Consider the following 23,097-nt stretch of genomic DNA (forward strand, 5'->3'; position numbering starts at 1 on the left):
CCAGCACAGGTGGGAGGATCGCTGAGTTTGAGGCCAGTTTGAGAGTACATAGCAAATTCCAGGTCAGCCTGAGGCTAGAGTGAGACCCTCCCTCAGAAAGAAAGTTATACATTTTATATATATATGTATATATATATATATAATGTCTGCACCCAGTGTACAGCATATATATATATATATATATATATATATATATATATATAATGTATATATGTATGTATGTATGTATATGTATATATCTGCTGCTCAGCTGTTTGCTGTAATAAGGTTTTAGTTTGTTGGGTCTCAACTGTAGTCCAAGCTGACTTGGAACTCCTCTTCTAGCCTCAGGAAGATGACAGCCGTGAACCACCACTCCTGGCTGGTTTTGTCTTAACTGTATCATATTCTATATCCTTTTAGCTCCTCCTCTTATTTCAGTTGACCCTAACTGCTCACGCTTCCTGCAGGAGAATTGCTAGTAAAATGTCCTTGCACGATCTTCCTTGGAGAAATGAGAAGACTAGAAGTTGGGGAAGGGAAGAGATATCCCAAAAGGCAGGAAATAATTTTTAACTGCCTCTTTGCCTTTTAATTAAGCAATTATAGTAGCTTTTAATTGTTATCTGACAGCGTGGCATGGCGGCACACGCCCTTAATCCCAGCAGGTAGGAGGAGAGGTAGAATCACTGTGAGCTCGAGGCCACCCTGAGACTCCATAGTGAATTCCAGGTCAGCCTGGGCTAGAGGGGCCTTCAGTTGCCATGGGGAAGTATATTTTCTGGGAATGAAGATGAAGAGAGGAGCAGTGAGATTAAGTGACCCCATGGAACCTCGCTCTGTCACGCACTGCTGGACGGCAGGTTCCTCTGGTGGTGTGGACGACACCGTATGTGAGATCTGTGCTGTGCCCAGAGCTTCCTGATTTGTACACGCGCTTGACTCTCATCACAGCCCAGTACGCTGGGTGCAGACAGCATCATACATCTCTCTACTGCACTCCCAAGAAACAGATTTGCCCAAGGTCACTCATTAGGAAGAGGCGACTGGGAGCCAGAATTCCTGTCTTCACGTTGTAAGGGCTGGCTACCTCTTCTGCAATCCTTTCTGTTTTAAACTTCTCTTTTCTTTTTGAAAAAAAATTTTTTTTCTTGGAACTTGGAAGTAGGGATTGAACCAGGGCCTCAAGTGTGCTAGGCAAGCACTGTACCCCTGAGCACCACCACCAGTAGCCCCTTGTCCTTTATTTTTATTTATTTATTTGAGGTAGGGTGTTGCTCTAAACCAGACTGACCTGCAATTCACTCTGTAGTTCCAGGCTGGCCTCAAACTCAAAGTGGTCATCCTACTTCTGCCTCCTGAGTGCTAGAATTAAAGGTGTATGCCACCACGCCTGACTCCTTGTCTTTTTTTTTTTTTTAATGTTTTCATTTATTTATTTGAGAGCGAAAAAGGCAGAGAGGAAGAGAGAGAATGGACACGTCAGGGCCTCCAGCCACTGCAAACTGGGGAATCAAACCTGGATCCTTTAGCTTTGCAGGCAAGCACCTTAACTACTAAGCCATCTCTCCAGACTTTTTTTTTCCTCCTGTTTTTTTATATTTTTCACTTATTTATTTATTTTCAAGGAGAGAGAATGGGTATGCCAGGGCATCTAGCAGCAAAGGAACTCCAAATGCATGTGCCACTTTGTGATCTGGCTTTAAATGTGCACTGGAGAGTTGAACTCAGATCATTAGGCTTTGCAAGCAGGTGCCTTAAACACTAAGCCATCTCTTCAACCCCTCCTTGTCTTTTTAAAAATATTTGAGAGGGAGAGACAGAGAAAGAGAAAGAGGCAGAGAGAGAGATAAAGAGAGAGAGAGAGAGAATGGGGCACATCAGGGCCTCCAGCCACTGCAAATAAACTCCAGACACATGCACCACCTTGTGCATCTGATTTATGTGGACACTGGGGAATCGAAACTGGGTCCTTTGGCTTTGCAGGCAAGCGCCTTATCCACTAAGCCATCGCTATAGCCCCTCATCTCCGATTTCTGTCCCCACTGTCCTTTTAGCTACCAGTAATCACAGCTCTCCAGCCTTGCCCCGAATTAACAAAACCATCTCCATCAAGAAATATCCATTTAGGACCTTATGAAATTACAAAGCTTTTGTACAGCAAAGGACACTGTGAATAGAGCAAAGAGGCAACGTACAGAATGGGAGAAAATCTTTGCCATCTATACATCTGACAGAGAATTAATATCTAGGATATACAAAGAACTCATAAAACTAAATAATAAGAAATCAAGCAACCCAATGTGTTTTAGCATATGCCTTTAATCCCAGCACTCAGGAGGCAGAAGTAGTAGGATCGCCATGAGTTCAAGGCCACCCTGAGACTACATAGTGAATTCCAGGTCAATCTAAGTTAGAGTGAGACCCTACCTCGAAAAATTGAACCCACCCCCCCCCAAAAAAAACCTGATGCCATGGTGGCTTCTATAACCTGAAATGGGAGGCAGAGCAAGGAGCTCATGATGAGCACGGAAGAGAACGGAGGGGTGAGAAACGCAGCTTCAGGTGAGGTGAGCGGGGGGGACAGGGCTGAAAGCCATCCCCTGGCCGCCTCTTGTGGGTCGTGGCACATGCACGCCTGCAATCACGCACGAATAAGCACACACACAAATAATAAAATGGGGGCTGGGGAGATGGCTCAGGAGTTTAAAGCAATTGCTTGCAAAGCCTGCTGACCGAAGGGCAGCTCCCCAGCATTCATCTAAAGCCACTCAGGAGCCAGACTCCTCTGCAGTGGCAGGAGACCGTATGTCAAAGAAGGTGACATAGAGGCGACGCCTCTGACCTCCACGTGCGTGCTGTAGCGTGTGCATGCCCATACATACACACTGTTTTTTTAAAAGAGAAACAGGCAGAGAGAGAAAGAGAAGGGGCACACTGGGGCCTTCAGCCACTGCAAATGAACTCCAGACGCATGTGCCCCCTTGTGTGCATATTTGACAATGCACGTTTGCATCACAATGTGTCTGACTTATGTGGGACCTGGAGATTTGAACATGAGTTCTTAGTCTTCACAGGCAAGTGCCTTAACCACTAAGCCATCTCTCCAGCCCACACATAAATTTTTTTAAATAATAATAAAACTAATTTTTTTAATCTATTGGATTCAGAATGTATGCCCCTTTTCTTTGAATAGCCCAGTACATATATTCTTAGATACAGTTCTTTCCTATGGTCTTTTAAAAATATATATATCTATTTATTTATTTATTTGAGAGGGAGAGAGAGAGGGAATGGGCACACCAGGGCCTCCAGCTACTGTAAATGAACTCCAGATGCATGCGCCCCCTTGTGCATCTGACTTAACAGGGGTCCTGGGCAATTGAATCCAGGCCTTCAGGCTTTGCAAGCAAGCATCTTTAACCACTGACATCTGTCTGGCCCTCTCTTATGGTCTGATACTTCCCAAAATTATACGCAAGCTTTCATAGCTATTTGAGAGCTCTCCTCAGGCTCTTGTGAACAACTGCAATACCCAGTAGCACCATCCCTCACGTACCCTAGGCAGCAACACAGTGGCAAAAGCCTGGTTTTTGGTTTCTAACAAGAGTTCAAGTTTCAGTGTCATAAAGGAGTTATGAACGCTCCCACACCTAATCTAGCTAGTGGGAATCCCTGTGATGTCATGAGCCATGGGGATGGAGTATGGTGATGGGGAAATCCGGTACATAGCTCCACAGACAGTTGATGTTTTTACTGTTTAGTAAGCAAGTATTTCCAGCAGTGACAGAACTTTGTCCTTTCAGGGTGGGTTGGATTTTGAAAATTCCAATTTTCTTTCTTTTAAAAAAAATTTTTTTTATTTGTTTGTTTATGAGAGAGTATGGGTGTGCCAGGGACACACTGCTGCAAGTGAACTGCAGATGCATGCACCACTTTGCGAATGTGGCTCTTCATGGCTCCTGGGGAATTGAACCTTGGGCTGACAAGCTTTGCAAATAAGCGTCTTTAACCACTGAGCCATCTCTCCAGCCCCTGGAAAACTTCAACTCTATAAAAGTCAAATCTGATGACTTTGTTTGGCAACAGTGCTGACGGTGACTCAGGCATCTCTGCTCTGGTGCTGGAGGAGGTAGAAAGGGCCCAAGTGAGCTGCCACGGCTCCCGAAGCTTGCTGGGATCAACGGCTACCTGAGCTCTCATATTCCAGCATACGGCCAGTTATTTTCAGATTGGAAGGTATAGACGCTAGACAGAAAACAAGCAAACACACAAAACCTGAAATCTGAATGTTGGTTAAAAAAAAAAAAGTTTAATTAATTCAAGTGGTCAAACCCAACATCAGGAAAGAATAGCATCTAACCTCAGCCATCACAGTATGGCCCTGTGGTGAATGATGTTCAAGGTCATCGACCTCTAACCGTTTCCTAGGCCTATGGAATTGTGGAGCTTTTTGTAAAAGAATATGAATCACAGGCGCTGACTTTTTAGCAGCAAAAGACTGACTTTTAAAATACTTACTGAGTGCTCCTATTTCGGTTAGATGCCCAGACCCGATGAGGGTTCCAGGTCATAAGTTTTACATTTCATAAGTCACTCATGGCCAAGCCCAAGAGTTATCATCAGAAACATTCTGAAATGAGTTACCTTCAATGTGGACTGTAAGGGGCGCCCTATGCTGCCCTGTGATCCTGGCTGGTACTTAGGAAGCTGAAACAGGAGGATTGAGAGTTTGAAGCCTGCCTGGGCTGCATAGCAAGGCCTGTCTCAAAAAATAAAATTTAGGCAGGGTGCGGTGGCACACGCCTTTAATCCCAGCACTTGCCAGGCAGAGGTAGGAGGATTGCCATGAGTTCAAGGCCACCCTGAGACTGCATAGTGAATTCCAGGTCAGCCTGGGTTAAAGTCAGACCCTACCTTGAAAAACCAAAATAAACAAATAAAACTTAGGGCTGAAGAGATGGCTTACCAGTTAAATCATTTGCCTGCAAAGCTGAAGGATCCCAGTTTGATTTCCCAGAACCCACGTTACCCAGATGCACAAGGGGGCGCATGCATCTGGAGTTCGTTTGCAGTGGCTGGAGGCCCTGGTGTGCCCATTCTCTCTCTCCCTCTTTCTCAAATAAATAAATAAATAAATAAAATACACTTTAAAAAATAAAATTAAAATAAAGCAGGGCTGGCGAGATGGCTTAGTGGGTAAAGGGGCTTGCTTTGCAAATGTGACGACCTGAGTTCCTATCCCAGAACCCAGAGTAAAGCCAGGCACAGGGGCAAGTGTCCATAATCCCGGTGCTCCTTCTGTGACATGGAGGTGGACACAGGAGAATCCCTAGAAGCTCATGGGCCAGCTGGCCTGGCACAGCCATGTGTACCTGTACACAAACACACACACACAAACACACACAACGTCTACCATATTATCCAGATACCTCACGTTTGAAGACATACAATGGGACTGAAAAAAGTATCTCAAAGAGACATTTGCACACCCTTGTACGATTCGAGATTGTTCCCAGTAGCTAAACTGAAAGTAACCAAATTGTCCGTTGAGGGAACAGTGGGGGTGGGCAGAGAGATAGCTTAGCAGTTAAAGGTCCTTGTTTGCAAAGCCTGATAACCCAGGTTCAATTCCTCAGGACTCACATAAAGTCAGATGCACAAATTGGCACATATATCTGGAGTGCAGTGATAGAAGGCCCTGGCATGCCCACACTAACTCTCTCTCTGTGTCTCTTTCTGTGTCTCTCTCAAGTAAATAAATTAAAACATTAAAATTAAAAAAAAAGAGGGGACTGGAGACATGGCTTAGCAGTTAAGACATTTGCCTGTGAAGCCTAAGGATGCAGGTTCGATTGCCCAGGACCCATGTAAGACAGATGCACAAGGTGGTACATGCGTCTGGAGTTTGTTTACAGGGGCTGGAGGCACTGGAGTACCCATTCTCTCTTTCTCTCTCTGCCTCTTTCTCTCTCAAATAAATAAAATAAAAATTAGGACATAGGGAGGGAAGAGTGATAAAGAAGGAAAATAATGTCCTCCTCTGCTCTCCAAACATGTGTCCACAGAGTATACATCTGTGCACACAGCACATGCACATGTGCACATGCACACACACACCACATACTGCACACTCATACCCTAAAGAGAAAAGAAAATGTAAAAGGAAACTCCTGAGTCACTTCAGGGGGTGGTAGAGACTATATGAACAAAAGCTGCGGGGTGGTAAAGCCGTTGTGCTGTAGAGCTCTTGGTGGAAGCTTTCATCCACTCCTACGTAAGGGCTCCCATTGATTGACAAGTTTCTCTCTGAAATCTCTAAAGCCTGTTTTCAGCAGGACATGGTGGAACATGCCTTCAACCCCAGCATTCCAGAGGCAGAGGTAGGAGGATCACTGTGGGTTCAAGGACAGCCTGGGACTACAGAGAGAGTTCCAGGTCAGCCTGGGCCAGAGTGAGACCCTACCATCAAAAAAATCAAATGAACACAACAAAATAGTTTGTTTTCACTGTCTCTCCTGTCCTCCCCACACCCCAACTCTGGGAGCCTCTTCTCTGAGCCTCGGCATTCAAACAGGCTCTCAACAGCTGTCCCCATTCCAACTCAAGATTATGGTTATTACCAGGTAAGTTTTTCTGCCAACAAGTTTTTCTTGTGATCAGAAAATTTTCACTACCCCCTCATTGCCTGTAAAATGGTCTCATTGCCTATAAAATGCCACAGAGTCAGTTACAAAACTCCTTACTTCTAATGGCCCCTGATACGGCTCCGACTGAACCATTGCAGCTTTATGGTCCAAGGGCTCTTGTATAGATTCCGCAGTCGGGCCAGAGTGACTGTGTGGCTTGTCCAAGGGCGTCTGAGTTACCCTGGCTGAGCACTTCACGCTAAAGTCGAAATGCTCTTCCCCTTCATGCCCACACTGTAGTCAGACCTCCCCAAAGCTTAACTGTGCTTCTGAGGAGGCACAGGGCACAAATCATTTCCTGATTCACACTTCGGGTTCCTCACAGTGTGAAAGACACTGCCTTAGAGGTACGAGGAAGCAGTGACTGTTAACAGAAGAATAATGCTGATCAAAGACAGACAGCAACTGGGAGAAAGGTTTCTGGGAGAAGGAGACAAAATTACGTACCTGGGGCTCTCGTTTTCCAGTACGTATCCATTATGTTTGGCTTAAGGACATAGTTATCTGACTTTGTATGTGGCATAACACATAACTAACATGGTATAGGAAAGACTTTTTTTTTTCTGCTGGGTCTGGTGGCGCAAGTCTATAATTCCAAGTGCACTTTAACTTGCTTACAAGCTGACGAGCTAGGCTGCCCCAGTCCACGGGTGCTGGGGGGGGAGGTACAGAGCTTCCCTCATCACATGAAAGCCCGTGTCTTGGCTTGTGATGGTAGCTATGAGCATCATAGCTTTTTTTATTATTTTTTAATAGTTTTTATTTATTTACGAGAAAGAGCAAGAAAGAGACAGAGAATGGATGTGCCAAGGCTTCAGCCACTGCAAAGGAACTCAGACGTATGCGCCACCTTGTGCATCTGGCTTACGTGGGTCCTGGGGAATTGAACAGAGGTCTTTGGCTTTGCAGGCAATCGCTTTAAGTGCTGAGCCATCTCCCCAGCCCAGATTTTTTTTTTTTTTTTTTTTGCATTGGTTTCCTGAGCCTCATCTTCACAGGGCAAAACAAAAGAGGCCGTGTGTCACCTGTCCATGCAGGGAGGAGGAACCTGGAGCTTAGGAACCCCACCAGCAGCACGCCTACCTTTTGTTCTGAAAGGAGACCCTCTCTCTGTCTTCCAAGGCTGTCTGCTATGCACACATCTGAGGAGAGAGAGTTAAGAAACTCATACTGCAAGGTTTGCAGAGGCCTTGTCCTTGACTTCAGCAGTTTAAGTGGTAAGGACAGGGGCTGTGGGCATGGTCGGTGATAAGCACAACTGAGGGCCTGAAATTGGAACCCTCGATCTTGTGTAAGAAAGTGAAAAGTTTGGGCCGTCATCCGGGTGCACCTACAGGGAGGGGGGAAGGCAGAGACGGGAGGATTTGCCTGAGAGCCGTGAACAAGAGAGACCCTACCACCACGAGGCTAAAGGTCAGCACTAACACCTGAAGTTGTCCCCTGACCTCCAGAAATGCACCACGGATCACGCACACCTGGGCCCACACACACTCACATGCACACCAAGCAAATTAAATAATTTAAAAAAACTAAAAAGAGCTGGACATGGTGGCTCATGCCTTTAATCCCAGCACTCTGGAGGCAGAGGTAGGAGGATCACTGTGAGCCTGAGACTACAGTGAATCCCAGGACAGCCGGAGCGAGAGTGAGAAACACCCCCCCCCCCGCCGCAAAAAAAAAAAAAAAAAGCTAAAACAAGTCAAGTGTCAACCAGAATGTGGGTAAGATATTTGGAAACCATGGCCTGGGGTGGTGGCGCACACCTTTAATCCCAGCACTCAGGAGGCAGAGGTAGGAAGACTGCCATGAGTTCGAGGCCACCCTTAGACTACACAGTGAGTTCCTGGTAAGCCTGGGCCAGAGTGAGATCCTACCTCAAAAAACAAAAAACAAAAAAAAAAAAAAAGAAACCAAAATAATATTAACATCAGCAATAATAATAGCTCATCTAGTCTGCAGAGAAAGCCCAAGGCTTGGAACAGTTAAGAAATTTTCCCAAGGGACAAGGGACATGATTCAGGGGCTAGAGTGCTTGCTTAGCATTCGCAAAACCCTATCTCCCAGGGCTGGGAAGACGGCTCAGCAGCTTAAGTCCTTGTCTGCAAAGTCTGCCAGTCCCAGTCCATGTTCAATTACCAAGCCGCCCACATAAACCAGATGCACAAAGTGAAGCAAGTAACAGGTGCTTATTTGCAGTGGCAAGGCGCCCCCCCCCCCCACACACACGAGCAAATAAATAAATAAAATTTTAAAATAATTTTAAAAATTCCTAGATCTTACCTCTCTCTCCCGCTCTCTTTTTTTTTTTTTTTTTGAGGTAGGGTCTCACTCTAGCTCTATGTAGTGTCAGGGTGGCCTTGTACTTTCAGCGATCCTCCTACCTCTGCTTCCCAAGTGCTGGGATTAAAGGCATGCAACACATGAACTGTTTATGGTGGTTCATAGTATTATCCCAACACTTGGGAGTTGGAGGCAGGAGTGTCAGGAGTTCAAAGTTGATTTGACTATATAGTGAGTTCAAGCCTTGCCTGGGATACATGAGACCCTCTCTCCAAAATGAGGAAGTGAAGAGAAGAAGAAAGATGAAAAAGAAAAAAGGAGAGAGAAAAAAAAATGTTCCCAAGGTCAACCAGTAAACGGTAATGCAGAATTCAACTATGAACCTGTCTGTTTTATTGATTCTTAGAGTCTTTCTCTTTTCTATTTTATGTATTTATTTGCAAGGAGAAAGAGAGAGAGAGGGAGAGAGAATGGGTGCTCCAGGGCCTCCAGACTTTGCAAACAAACTCCAGATGCATGCACCATTTTGTGCATCTGGCTTTACATAGGCACTGAGGAATCGAACTTTGGTGGTTAGATTATGCAGGCAAGCGCTTTAACCACTGAGCCATCTCTCCAGCCTGATTCTTGGATTCTTACATGCTTATTTCCCTAACCACACTGAGTGCTCTACCACTGGACACTTTGACAGCATCCATAATTCTATGGTAGGTAGGATTTACTATCAACTCAATTTTTGTGGGGGGAGTTTTCTAGGTTGGATTTCACTCTAGCCCAGGCTGACCTGGAACTCACTATGGAGTCTCAGGGTGGCCTCTAACTCATGGCAATCCTCCTACCTCTGCCTCCTGAGTGCTGGGATTAAAGGTGTGCGCCACCACGCCCAGCTTTAGTAATGGTTTTATCTTCCTATAAGAGCTTTGTATCCAGCTGTGCCATATAACTTAAAGGGAACGCAAAAGAAAAAATGAAGCGTAAAACTTGAGGATATTACTAGACCTGCTACAAAGACCTGTCAAGTCAGAGCCCTGGGAAGAAGGGAACAAATGTTACACCAAGAAGTAAACGTGGTGTGGGAGAAGTACACAAAGGCGCTCTGGGCTAGAGAAGTTCTGCCTTCCTCCCGTTCTCCTGCAGAGCCCTGAGCAAGGAGACACGGACGTTTCTACACTGTTGGTTGTGGATGAGGAGAGAAAAAAGCGGTGATGCAGGGAGGGAATGCTGGTAGAGATATTGGCCCCAACACCTTCATGCTTCATTAGACACTCCAGGGGTCTAAAGAGCCCCTCAGCACCCTGCTTTTGGGCACACCCATGATAAACTCATTTAGTACTTTCATAAAGCTTTTATGACTGTTCAAACAGCGCACCATGCATCCACACCTTTACTAGCACCTTAGCGGAGTGTTTTGCACACAGCTGGTTAAGGGCTGGGGGAGGGGTGTCTCAAATTTTTCTGGGTTTGGCTTTTCAAGGTAGAGTCCTGTACTAGCCCAGGCTGACTTGGAATTCACTGTGTACACTCTGCAGCCCAGGGCGGCCTTAACTCTCCACAATCCTCCTACCTCAGCCTCTGGAGTGCTGAGATGAAAAGTGTGCACCCCCAGGCCTCCATAAGGGTCTCAGATTTTTTAAAAAAAATTTATTTTTATTTTTAAATTTTTGTTGTTCATTTTTATTTATTTATTTGAGAGCGACAGACAGAGAGAAAAAGGCAGATAGAGAGAGAGAGAGAATGGGTGTGCCAGGGCTTCCAGCCACTGCAAATGAAGTCCAGACGCGTGCGCCCCCTTGTGCATCTGGCTAATGTGGGTTCTGGGGAATTGAGCCTCGAACCGGGGTCCTTCGGCTTCACAAGCAAGCGCTTAACTGCTAAGCCGTCTCTCCAGCCCCAGGGTCTCGGGTTTTTGAGAGGAGGAATACATGATTTCCCATTGTTCTTTGTTGTTGTGTATGTATGTTTTAGTGTGTTGGGGGGGGGTGCAATTGCAAGCCATAGCACATGTGTGGAGATTAGAGGACAACTTTCAGGTATTGGTCTCTCATTCAGTGTTCCATTCTCCAGGCTAGCTGGCACTCAGGCTTCTAGCACTTTCTCTTGTCTCCACCTCACCTCTCCCTGAAGGCTTGCTGGGATTATAGCTACCCACTACCACCTCTGGCTTTAAGTGGCTTCTGAGGATCCAGATGCAGGTACTTGTGCTTCCAGGGCAAGTGCTCAGTCTACTGAGCCATCTCCCCAGGTCTTCACTCTCTCCCTGGGTAGAGTGGTTTGAAGGTGGGCGCGTGTACATGCACGTGGGGGAGGAGGGTGGGTGCGTGTACACGCACGTGGGGGAGGAGGGCGGGTGCGTGTACACGCACGTGGGGGAGGAGGGCGGGTGCGTGTACACGCACGTGGGGGAGGAGGGCGGGTGCGTGTACACGCACGTGGGGGAGGAGGGCGGGTGCGTGTACACGCACGTGGGGGAGGAGGGCGGGTGCGTGTACACGCACGTGGGGGAGGAGGGCGGGTGCGTGTACACGCACGTGGGGGAGGAGGGCGGGTGCGTGTACACGCACGTGGGGGAGGAGGGCGGGTGCGTGTACACGCACGTGGGGGAGGAGGGCGGGTGCGTGTACACGCACGTGGGGGAGGAGGGCGGGTGCGTGTACACGCACGTGGGGGAGGAGGGCGGGTGCGTGTACACGCACGTGGGGGAGGAGGGCGGGTGCGTGTACACGCACGTGGGGGAGGAGGGCGGGTGCGTGTACACGCACGTGGGGGAGGAGGGCGGGTGCGTGTACACGCACGTGGGGGAGGAGGGCGGGTGCGTGTACACGCACGTGGGGGAGGAGGGCGGGTGCGTGTACACGCACGTGGGGGAGGAGGGTGAGTACGTGTATACGCATGTGGGGTGGAGGCGATGTAGAGAAAGGCACGAGAGCTCACAAGAAGAAGCGTTTAGGGCTGGAGAGATGGCTTAGCGGTTAAGCGCTTGCCTGTGAAGCCTAAGGACCCTGGTTCGAGGCTCGGTTCCCCAGGTCCCACGTTAGCCAGATGCACAAGGGGGCGCACGCGTCTGGAGTTGGTTTGCAGTGGCTGGAAGCCCTGGCGCGCCCATTCTCTCCCTCTCCCTCTATCTGTCTTTCTGTGTCTGTCGTTCTCAAATAAATAAATTTTAAAAAAAATTTTAAAAAAAAGAAGCGTTTAAGTGCTACCCCACCTCACTTGGCCAGCATTTCCCCCAGCTTTCCTGTCCACTCCCTGCCATTGCAAATGTCACCTGTGGAGCAGGATTGTGACAATGTGTAGCTAGGAATTACTGATGGTGGTCTCAAAGACCCATCATTTCCTGATCAACCCATCAAAGACTTCTATAAATTGGCATTTAATGTGCCACTGGGAATGCAATTTTATTTATTTATTTTAGGTGTTTTTGGCCTCTATGCAGACTATGTGTGGTGTAGTGTATAGTGTGATGTGTGTGTACCGTATGCTTTTGTGTATGCAGATGCATGTGCCCTATGTTCACGAGGGCAGAGGCCAGAGAACAACAGGTATCCTCCTCTTTTTTACTCATTCCCCTGTTTTTTTGAGGCAGTCTCTCATTCAACCCAGAGCTCGCTGTAGTTCTTTTCTTCTTCTGTTTTGTTGTTGTTGTTGGTTTTTTGTTTGTTTGTTTGTTTTTTTGACATGTGTGGCTGGCCAGGCCCAGCCCTTTATATGGGTGCTAGTGAATCAAATTCTGGTGGTCTCAGGCTTCAAAAGCTCTAACCACTGAGAAACCTCCTTAACCAACCCCCCCTTTTGAGATAGGGTCTCGCTCTAGCCCAGGCTGACCTGGAATTCACTACATAGTCTCAGGTGGCCTTTAATTCACAGCAATCCTCCTACCTCTGCCTCCCAAGTGCTGTGGTTAAAGGCATACACCACCATTTGCTAATACTTTAATAATAGTGTCAAAAGAATATTCCTGAAATATTCATACTTCCAGTTTTTTCTGATTTAAAACTCTAATTGCATAGAGGTTGAGGAGATGGGTCAGTGTTTTAAGGAACTCACTTGCAAAACCTGCCAGCCTGAGTTTAATTCCTAGTACCCACATAAAGCTAGATGCACAGTGTGGAGCATGTGTCTGGAGTTCATTTGTAGTAGCAAGAGACCCTGGAATACTCTCTTTCTCTCTCAAATAAATAAAGAGATTTTTAAAATTTCTTTGTGTACACATAAAATGTGTTTTGTTGTTGTTGTTATTGTTTGTTTTTGTTTCTTTGAGGCAGGGTCTTGCTGTAGCCCAGGCTGACTTGGAATTCACTATGTAGTCTCAGGCTGGCCTCGAACTCATTGCACCCCTCCTACCTCAGCCTTCCAAGTGCTGGGATTAAAGACATGTGCCACCACAGTTGGCAAAATGTTTGTTTTAAGGAATTTATTTCAGGCACTATGTCTGTCTTTTCTTTCTCTATTTCTTTTCTTTTCTTTCTCTCTCTCTCCTTCCTTCCTTCTTTCTTTCACAAATTAATTTATTTGTTTGAGAGAGAGAGGGAGGGAGAAAGAGAGGGGAAGAGGCAGATAGAGAGAATGGGCATGCCAGGGCCTCCATCCATTGCAAACAAACTCCAGATGCATGAGCTACCTTGTGGCTTATATGGGGTCTGGGGAACTGAACCTGAATCCTTAGGCTTCACAGACAAGCTCCTTAACAACTAAGCCATCTCTCCAGCCCTCAAGAACAATGGTAATCAGTGTTTGGTCTCACTTGGCAAACAGACTGTGTCTACCACGGAGACAATCTGCTGAAAAAGTCAAGATTAAATGGCATGGTTCCTCACCCATCCCCAAAGCTCACATGGTAACAGTGGGGACAGACATGTAAACAAATGATGCTACAAATGCAGTATGCACACAGTACTGGAGAGACTTGGTCGGGTAGGAATGCACTTAGGTAATGGAAAGGAACCCTCAGGCTTTGCAGGCAAATGCCTTAACCTCTGAGCCATCTCCCTAGCCCTGGAAAGAACAACCCAAAATAGGATATAGGGGCTGGAGAGATAGCTCAGTCGCCTTGTAAGCATGAGGACCCAAGTTTGATCCCCAAAACCCAAATAAGAATGCTGGGTGTGGCCACATGTCTGTAATCCCGGCATGGGGAAGGTTGATACCCAAGGCTCCCTGGGGCTTGCTCATCGTTAGTCTAGCTGAATCAGTGAGTCAGTGACCTCTAGACTGAGAGACCATGTCTCAAAAAATAAATAAGAGAACGTGATTCATGAAGACACTCTAATGGTGACCTCTGGCTCTCACACACACGTGCACTTGCACACTCCCACACACCTGACACACATACACATGCTAAACAAAACTTTCACCAGGCATGGTGGTGCACGCCGTTAATCCCAGCACTCGGGAGGCAGAGGTAGGGGGATCACTGTGAGTTTGAGGTCAGCCTGAGGTGACACAGTGAATTCCAGGTTAGCCTGGGCTACAGCGAGACCCTACCTCAAAGCACCCCCTCAAACAAAAAAAAGATTTTTTTCATTGAAATAATCATCCTTCAGAAATTTAAAGGCAGTACTATCTTTAGGCAACAGTTTTCAATAAGGAAGCCAATATCCCATCCTGACGCCTAGACCTTTGAATCCAGCTCTCCTTTCTCTGGGTGTTTTTAGGATTATCCCTTCATTTGAGGCGCTCTGAAATTTTGCTATCATGTGCCTTATGAATTACACACACACACACACACACACACACACACATTTGTTTTGTTTTGTTTTGCTTTGCTTTGCTTTGCTTTGCTTTGTTTTTCAAGGTAGGGTGTCACTCTAGCTCAGGCTGACCTTGAATTTACTATCTAGTCTCAGGGTGGTCTTGAACTCATGATGATCCTCCTACCTCTGCCTCCAGAGTGCTAGGATTAAAGGGGTGCACCACCACACCCAGCCTCTTATTTATTTTTTTAATTAACTAATTTATTTTTAAATTTTATTTTTTCTTTTTTTGAGGTAGGATCTCCCTCTAGTCCAAGCTGATCTAGAGCTTACTCTGTAGTTTCAGGCTGGCCTCGAACTCACAGTGATTCTCCTATCTCTGCCTGTGGAGTACTCCAAGTAAAGGCGTACACCATGATACTCGCCTAATTAAAAAAAAAATTTGTTGTTTATTTTTATTTATTTGAGAGTGACAGAGAGAGAAAGAGGCAGATAGAGAGACAATGGGAGAGCCAGGGCCTCCAGCCACTGCAAACGAACTGCAGATGCATGCGCCCCCTTGTGCATCTGGCTAATGTGGGTCCTGGGGAATCGAGCCTTGAGCTGGGGTCCTTAGGCTTCACAGGTAAGCACTTAACCACTAAGCCATCTCTCCAGGCCCCCAAAGTGTATTTTTAAATTTAATTTGTCCAGTGTGTATGAGGAGGGGCAGGTGCCAGGGTCACTTGCTACTGAAAACAAACAAACATCAGATGCCTGCACCACTTTTTGCACCCAACTTACATGGGTGAGCCTGGGCCCAGTAGGCTTTGCAAGCAAGCACCTTTAATCACTGAGCCATCTCCCCAGCACCAGCAGCCCATTTTTTGAGAACTGAAATTCCTCTGATGCACACTATCTTTGCACCCTGGTGAGGTTTTACTTAACAAAGGATTCTACAGTGACTTCTCCTTCTCCTGTTAGTGTCTTGGATTTGATCTTGGGTCCAGAAGCTTTTGTGGAATCTTGGGTTTGTTATCTGGAGATGCCAGGGATTTTCAAACCAAATAATCTGTGAGACCTTTTTGTTTGGCAGTGTTTCCTTTTGCTTCTCTTTCCCCTCTTACATTTACTCCAAGTTGTAAGGAGAAGCTGTGAGGCAACTTCAACTCTACCTACGAATCCTGTCTGCCTGCCACTGGCTCAACAGATACCTTTATGACTTTCACATTACCAGAGGCAACAGGGCTGCTTACAATTCTGCCAGAACTGTGTACATCCATGAGACCACGAGGCCCTGAGTTTGATTCCCAGCATAGTACTAACACTTGTAATCTCAGAACTCAAAAGGCAGAGGCAGGATTAGAAATTAAAGGTCATCCTACACTATGTAGCAAGTTGGAAGCCAGCCTGGGATATGTGAGACCCTGTCTCAAAGAAAGGAATTCTACCATGACAACAAAGAGCCCCTTTCCTCCAGTTTCCCATAGAACACCCAGTCTTCAGGACCTCCCTGACAGCTTCCTGAAAGACCACCAGCGGCTTTTCAGAGCCCTTAGGCTCTTCTTAATACTCCTAGCTTCCTCTTATGGTTGGTTTCAGATTTCTCTTCAATTTAAAGCTTTTATTTTGGTAGCAGCCGCTTCCTGGCCTCAAAATGTATATGCATTGATTATCAACTAGTGCCTAATGAATGACCGGCCGCCGTGAGTGTAAAATAACCATCCATGCTTTCTCTTGGCTGGCGGTGGGTGCGGCAGGTTTCTGTAGCTGCCGTAGCATATCGCCTTGAGCACACTGGCTGAAGACCATAGATCGACCTTCTTCCCGTGACGCAGTTCGGAATCTGGCCCCAAATCCAGGTGTTCACGGGGCTGTGCTCCGTTCTGGAAGCTCCAGGGGCAATGTGTTTTCTCGGCCATCCCAGTTCATAGTGCTGCTTGCTCCCCTTTCTCCATTTCCAAAGCCAGAAATGCTCATTGCACCCTGTTTCATTACAAGCGTTCTATTTGTTTAAGAGAGAGAGAGAGGGAAGGCTGAGTGTGGTGCTTCACGCTTTTAATACCAGCGTTTGTGAGGCAGAGGGAGGAGGATTGCTGAGAGGTTGAGGCCACCCTGAATCCCAGGTCAGCCTAGGCTAGAGTGAGACCCTACCTCAAAACCAGAGAGACAGAGAGAGGGGAAGAGGGAGAGGGAGACAGGGAGAGGGAGACAGGGAGAAGAGAGGGAGACAGAAAGCGAGTGAGTACAGGCATGCCAGGGACTCTTTGCACAGCAAACGCAGTCCAGGCGCATGCACCACTTAGTGCATCTGGCCTTATGTGGGAACGGGCAATCAAACCCAGGCCATCAGATTTTGCAAACAAGCACCCTTAACCACTGAGCAATCTCTCCAGTGCCTCTTTTCTGTTTTAACATCCTCTTCCACTTGAAGGACACTTGTGATGCCCACCCGTTAGTCTAGGCCACTCTCCCTGTTTGATGCATTCCATCCCATATCTTGATTCCCCTTCACAGTGCAATGGAATGTGTCCACAGGCTCTTGGGGTTGCAACAGCAGCATCAAGGGGAGGGGCCCGTTTTGCCATTTGCAGTGGGTTAAAGAGTCAGATGAAGCCTAGCTCAGGGTTTCTGATGAAATTGCTATCAAGATATCAGCTAGGCCAGAAGTCACCGGGACCTCGGCTGAGCCTGCAGGAGACTCTTTCCAGGCGCTCATCCTGTTGACGGCAGCGCTGGAGGGGAGCACCTGTGCCTCCCAGGTGGGGCTCCCCTCTGCTGCCTGCATGGTCTCGAGACACAGCCAGGGGGTCCTCCTCAACATAAATGACTAGAGAGAGCAAGCAAGGCCATGCCTTTAAACTCTGACCTCAGGGGCTGGAGGGATGGCTTAGCGGCCAAGGTGCTTGCCTGTGAAGCCAAAGGACCCAGGTTCAATTCCCTAGGACCCTTGTAAACCAGATGCACAAGGTAGCACATGCATCTGGAGTTATTTGCAGAGGTTGGAGACCCTTGGCATGCCCATTCTCTCTCTTTCTCTCTCTCTCTCTTTTCCTCTCTCAATAAATAAATAAAATTAAAATTAAAGGGCCGGGGCTGGAGAGATGGCTTAGCGGTTAAGTGCTTGCCTGTGAAGCCTAAGGACCCCGGTTCGAGGCTCGGTTCCCCAGGTCCCACGTTAGCCAGATGCACAAGGGGGCGCACGCGTCTGGAGTTCGTTTGCAGAGGCTGGAGGCCCTGGCGCGCCCATTCTCTCTCTCCCTCTATCTGTCTTTCTCTCTGTGTCTGTCGCTCTCAAATAAATAAATAAATAAATAAATAATTTTAAAAAAAATTAAAGGGCCGGAGAGATGGCTTAGCGTTAAGCGCTTGCCTGTGAAGCCTAAGGACCCCAGTTCCAGGCTCAATTCACCAGGACCCATGTTAGCCAGGTGCACAAGGGGGCGCATGTGTTTGGAGTTTGTTTGCAGTGGCTAGAGGCCCTGGTGCACCCATTCTTTCTCTCTTCTCTCTGCCTGTCACTGCCAAAATAAATAAATTAAAATTAAAATTAAAAAATCTGACCACAGGGCTGGCAAGATGGCTTAGTCAATAAACTGTTCATCTTGCAAGTATGAAGATCTTTGTGTAATCCTGGAAACCCATATTAAGAAGACATAACACAAATCTGAGCATGGTGCAGATGTTTGTAATTTTAGCACTGCAGGGGCAAAGGCAGGAGGATCCCTAGGGCTTGCTGGTGAGCCAGTCTGGTTGAGGAGCTCCTACCAAGTAAGAAACCATCTCAGGGCTGGATAAAATGTTTGCTGTAGCTGGGCGTGGTGGCGCACGGCTTTAATCCCAGCACTTGGGAGGCAGAGGTAGGGGGATTGCTGTGAGTTCGGGGCCATCCTGAAAATACATACTCAATTCTCGGTCAGCCTGGGCTAGAGCGATAGCCTACCTCAAAAAAAAAAAAAAAAAAAAAAAAAGAAGTTTGCTGTGCAGCTCTGAGTACCCAAGTTCAGATCCCCAAATCCCACCTTAGGAAAAAAAATCCAGAAGCAGTGGCAGCTCCTGTGCTCCTGTGCTCCCAGTCTGTGTGGTGAGGAGGTCAGTGAGGACAGGAGTCTCCCCGAGCCTGGCACGTGGCGCAGAGACATTTCCTCGGAGTGAGGCAGAGGGCAAAGACCAACCCGAAAGTTGTCCTCTGACCTCCACACACATGTCAAGGAATGTGTGTGCGTACACACATTAACACATAAAATAAATAATAAATAACAAAATTATTAAATACTGGGTCTTCCGCCTTTGCAGACAAGTTCCTTAACCACTAAGCCATCTCTCTAGCCTTTTGTTTTTCGAGGTAGGGTCTCACTGTAGCCCAGGCTGACCTGGAATTCACTACATAGTCTCAGGGTGGCCTTGAACTCACAGCAATCCTCCTACCTCTGCCTTCTGAGTGCTGGGATTAAAGGCGTATGCTATCACACCTGGCTTCTTTCTCCTTCTGTATCTGCCTCTTTCTCTCACAAATAAATAAAAAAAAATTTTTTTTTGAAAACATGGGACATTGTTTCAAACAAAAAAAAAAGGGTGGATAGTGACAACTCAGCCTCTAAATGTACACACACATGCCTGTGGGCAAACATGCGTATCTGCACACCAAATGCACCCCCTAACATACACACATACACAGATCTGATTAGATTTTGCACAGTAAGAGGCTGGAGAAATGGCTTAGCGATTAAGGCACTTGCCTGCAAAGCCCAAAGACCCAGGTTCAATTCCCCAGGACCCACGTAAGCCAGATGCACAAGATGGTGCATGCGTCTGAAGCTCATCTGTGGTGGCTGGAGGCCCTGGTGCTCCCATTCTCTTCCTCTCCCTCCCTTTCTCTCTCTCATAAATAAATAAAAAGTAAAATATTTTTTTTAAAGGAAGTCACACGGTGGTATATATATTTCCACCATATTCACAAGGACTAAGGATTAGGAGCAAGGTAGCTTTTTCCTGATGGGTAGTTAGCTAGGGGCGGGCGCATGGAAACAGGAACACCACCTTGCCTGCCCTGGAAAGAAGTGGTGTGTGAGCCCCTTCTCCTCTCCCTTCCCCAGAGGCTTCCTCCCTAGTGAGACTCTTCCCTATGTGAGGGAGCTGTTCCCAGTCTTCCCTCCTGTCTGGCTGGAAAGGAAGGGAGAGAGCTTCTGTTTGTGTTTTGTTTTTAGTTTTTTTTTTTTTATTATTATTATTGACGACTTCCATAAGCATAGACAATAAACCGTGATAATTCCCTCTCTCCACTTTCCCCTTTGCACCTCCACTCTGCATCATCCCCCCCCCTCAGTCAGTGCCTCTTTGATGTCACCATCTTCTCCTCCTGCTCTGAGGGTCTTGTGTAGGTGGTGCCAGGCCCCATGAGGGAGAACTTTGGTTGCCTTAGGCACATTTCTGCTTTGCTTTCTCATCTTAACTCTCCTAAAATAATCTCATAATTTACTCTTTTCTGAGCTGTATTTTTAATTCTTTGCTAACATGGATGAGAAGTTGGGCCTCTGGCCTGGGGAGATTTCCCAGTGGTTAAAGGCACTTGCTTGCAAAGCCTGGTAGCCAGAGTTCAACCCCCAATACCCACATAAAGCCAGATGCACAAAGTGGTGCATGCGCCTGGAGTTCATTTCTTGTGGCCTTGGCATGCCCATCTTTCCCTCCCTCCCACCTCTTTTAAAAATACATAAATAGGGCTGGAGAGATGGCTTAGCGGTTAAGTGCTTGCCTGTGAAGCCTAAGGACCCCAGTTCGAGGCTCCATTCCCCAGGATCCACGTTAGCCAGATGCACAAGGGGGCGCATGCATCTGGAGTTCGTTTGCAGCAGCAGGAGGCCCTGGAGTGCCCATTCTCTCTTTCTCTATCTGCTTCTTTCTCTGTCTGTTACTCTCAAATAAATCAATTAAAATAAAAAAAATTTTAAATACATAAATAAAAACATTTTTTAAAATTTTTTGTTCACTTATTTATTTATTTATTTGAGAGCGACAGACACAGAGAGAAAGACAGATAGAGGGAGAGAGAGAGAATGAGTGCGCCAGGGCTTCCAGGCACTGCAAACGAACTCCAGACGTGTGCACCCCCTTGTGCATCTGGCTAACGTGGAACCTGGAGAACTGAGCCTCGAACTGGGGTGGTTAGGCTTCACAGGCAAGCGCTTAACCACTAAGCCATCTCTCCAGCCCAAATAAAAACATTTTTAAAAGACCTATAGATTTGACAGCTGCTGCTGTGGGGGTTCTAATCCCATTGAGCTCTCTGTCTTGCAATCAGTAATTCTAACATCACCTGGAGGGGACCCTAAGGGGTCTGAATTCCACCGGTGAGATGAACTGGGCCCTGTTGGAGGCAAGCCCTGCCACACGACTTACACAGGGAACATCTTCCCGCTTCTCCCGACCCTGCGCTCTGTGCGCCTTCTCTCTGCCCACCACTGGTTCAAGCGACCCTTCACTTGCTCACTGGTTCACAGGTCAGTTGCTCCTTCCCGCATTTTGAGCTCATTGAGGTTCAAGGAACTGCTCTACCTAAATCTGATTTGCTACCATCCAGCCCAGTGGTTGAGTTGAATTTAGTTATGGGAAGAAGTCTGAGGGCCAGAACTTAGAGGCCAATGCTACTCTTACATGGAGGGCTCCTTATTTGAATTTGAAGGTGGTCCACAGCAGGAGCTGATCTGCCATCACAGCAAACGTAAGGCACTGAGGACCAGGAGCTGGATAAAACTTGATTGCTTTCTTGATTTGGATAAAGTTAAAACTCTGCTAAACACACAGAATAACTACAATTTTTGTTGTTGTTGTTTTTGGTTTTTTTTGAGGTAGGATCTTCATCTAGCCCAGGATGACCTAGAATTCACTATGTGGCCTCAGGGTGGCCTCGAACTCATGATGATCCTCCTACCTCTGGCTCCCGAGTGCCGAGTGCTAGGATTGAAGGCGTGCACCACCACGCCTGGCTCTTTTTTTGTTTGTTTTTGAGACAGGGTTTCATGTAGCCCAGGATGGCTTCCAACTCACTCTGTAGCTGAGGGTCCTCAAGGACCCTCTTTTTTTTTTAAGTTTTTTTGTTCATTTTTATTTATATTTGAGAGTGACAGAGAGAGAAAGAGGCAGATAGAGAGAGAATGGGCGCGCCAGGGCCTCCAGCCACTGCAAACGAACTCCAGATGCATACGCCCCCTTGTGCATCTGGCTAATGTGGGACCTGGATAATCGAACCTCGAACCGGGGTCCTTAGGCTTCACAGGCAAGCGCTTAACTGCTAAGTCATCTCTCCAGCCCAAGGATCACTTTTGATCCATTTACATCTACTACTTAGGATTATAAGCAGATGCCACCGTGCCCCGTCTAGGCAGTGCTGGGGATTGAACCCATGATCTTAGGCACACTAGGCAAGAGCTCTGTCAACTGAGCTACATCCCCAGCCAACCTGAAAGCCTTCTTCTTCCTGCATGTATGTACACTATGTGTGGTGTATGCACATGTGTGCATAGAAGAGACCCTTGGATGTCCTCCTCTGTCACTCGTTTCCTTGAGAGGGGACTCTCACTGAACCTGGGGCTGCTGACCAGTGAGCCCCACCAGCAACTCTCTGGTCTCTCACACAGGACTGGGCACACAGGCTTGCATGACCACCCTGAGTGCTGGGGACAAACTCAGGGCAAATCTTCTCAGGCCCCCATACCTGTATGGAAAGCGCTCTCACCACTGAGCCGTCTCCCCAGCCCCGGACAACTTTAAAGAAAAAATTTATTTAGGGCTGGAGAGATGGCTTAGCAGTTAAGCGCTTGCCTGTGAAGCCTAAGGACCCCGGTTCGAGGCTCGATTCCCCAGGACCTATGTTAGCCAGATGCACAGGGGAGGCACACACATCTGGAGTTTGTTTGCAGTGGCTGGAGGCCCTGGCGCGCCCATTCTCTTTCTCTCTATATCTATCTGCGTCCTTTTCTCTGTCTGTTGCTCTCAAATAAATAAATAAAAACTTTAAAAAAATTTATTTATTTACTTGAAAGAGAGATTACCTAAAAAACTTTTTAAAAAAATTTATTTATTTATTTAAGAGGGAGAGAGATGAAGAAGCAGATAGAGAGAAAGAGACAATGGGCACAACAAGGCCTCTTCCACTGCCAATAAACCCCAGACCCATGTACCACCGTGTGTATCTGGCTTATGTGGGTCCTGGGGAATTGAACCTGGGTCCTTAGGCTTCATAGGCAAGTGCCTTAACCACTAAGCAGTCTCTCCAAGCCCCTAAAAACTTTTTTTTAAATAATTTTTTATTTTTATTTATTTGCAAGAGGAGAGCAAGAGAGAGAGAGAATAGAGACAGACAGAAAGAGAATGGACATGCCAGGGCCTGTAGCCACTGCAAACAAACTCCAGACACATGCGCCCCTTGTGTATCTGGCTTATATGGGTCCTGGGGAATTGAACTTTGGTCCTTTAGCTTC

This window comes from Jaculus jaculus, chromosome 10 (genome assembly GCF_020740685.1).
Source record: "Jaculus jaculus isolate mJacJac1 chromosome 10, mJacJac1.mat.Y.cur, whole genome shotgun sequence".
In the NCBI taxonomy this organism is placed as follows: Eukaryota; Metazoa; Chordata; class Mammalia; order Rodentia; family Dipodidae; genus Jaculus; species Jaculus jaculus.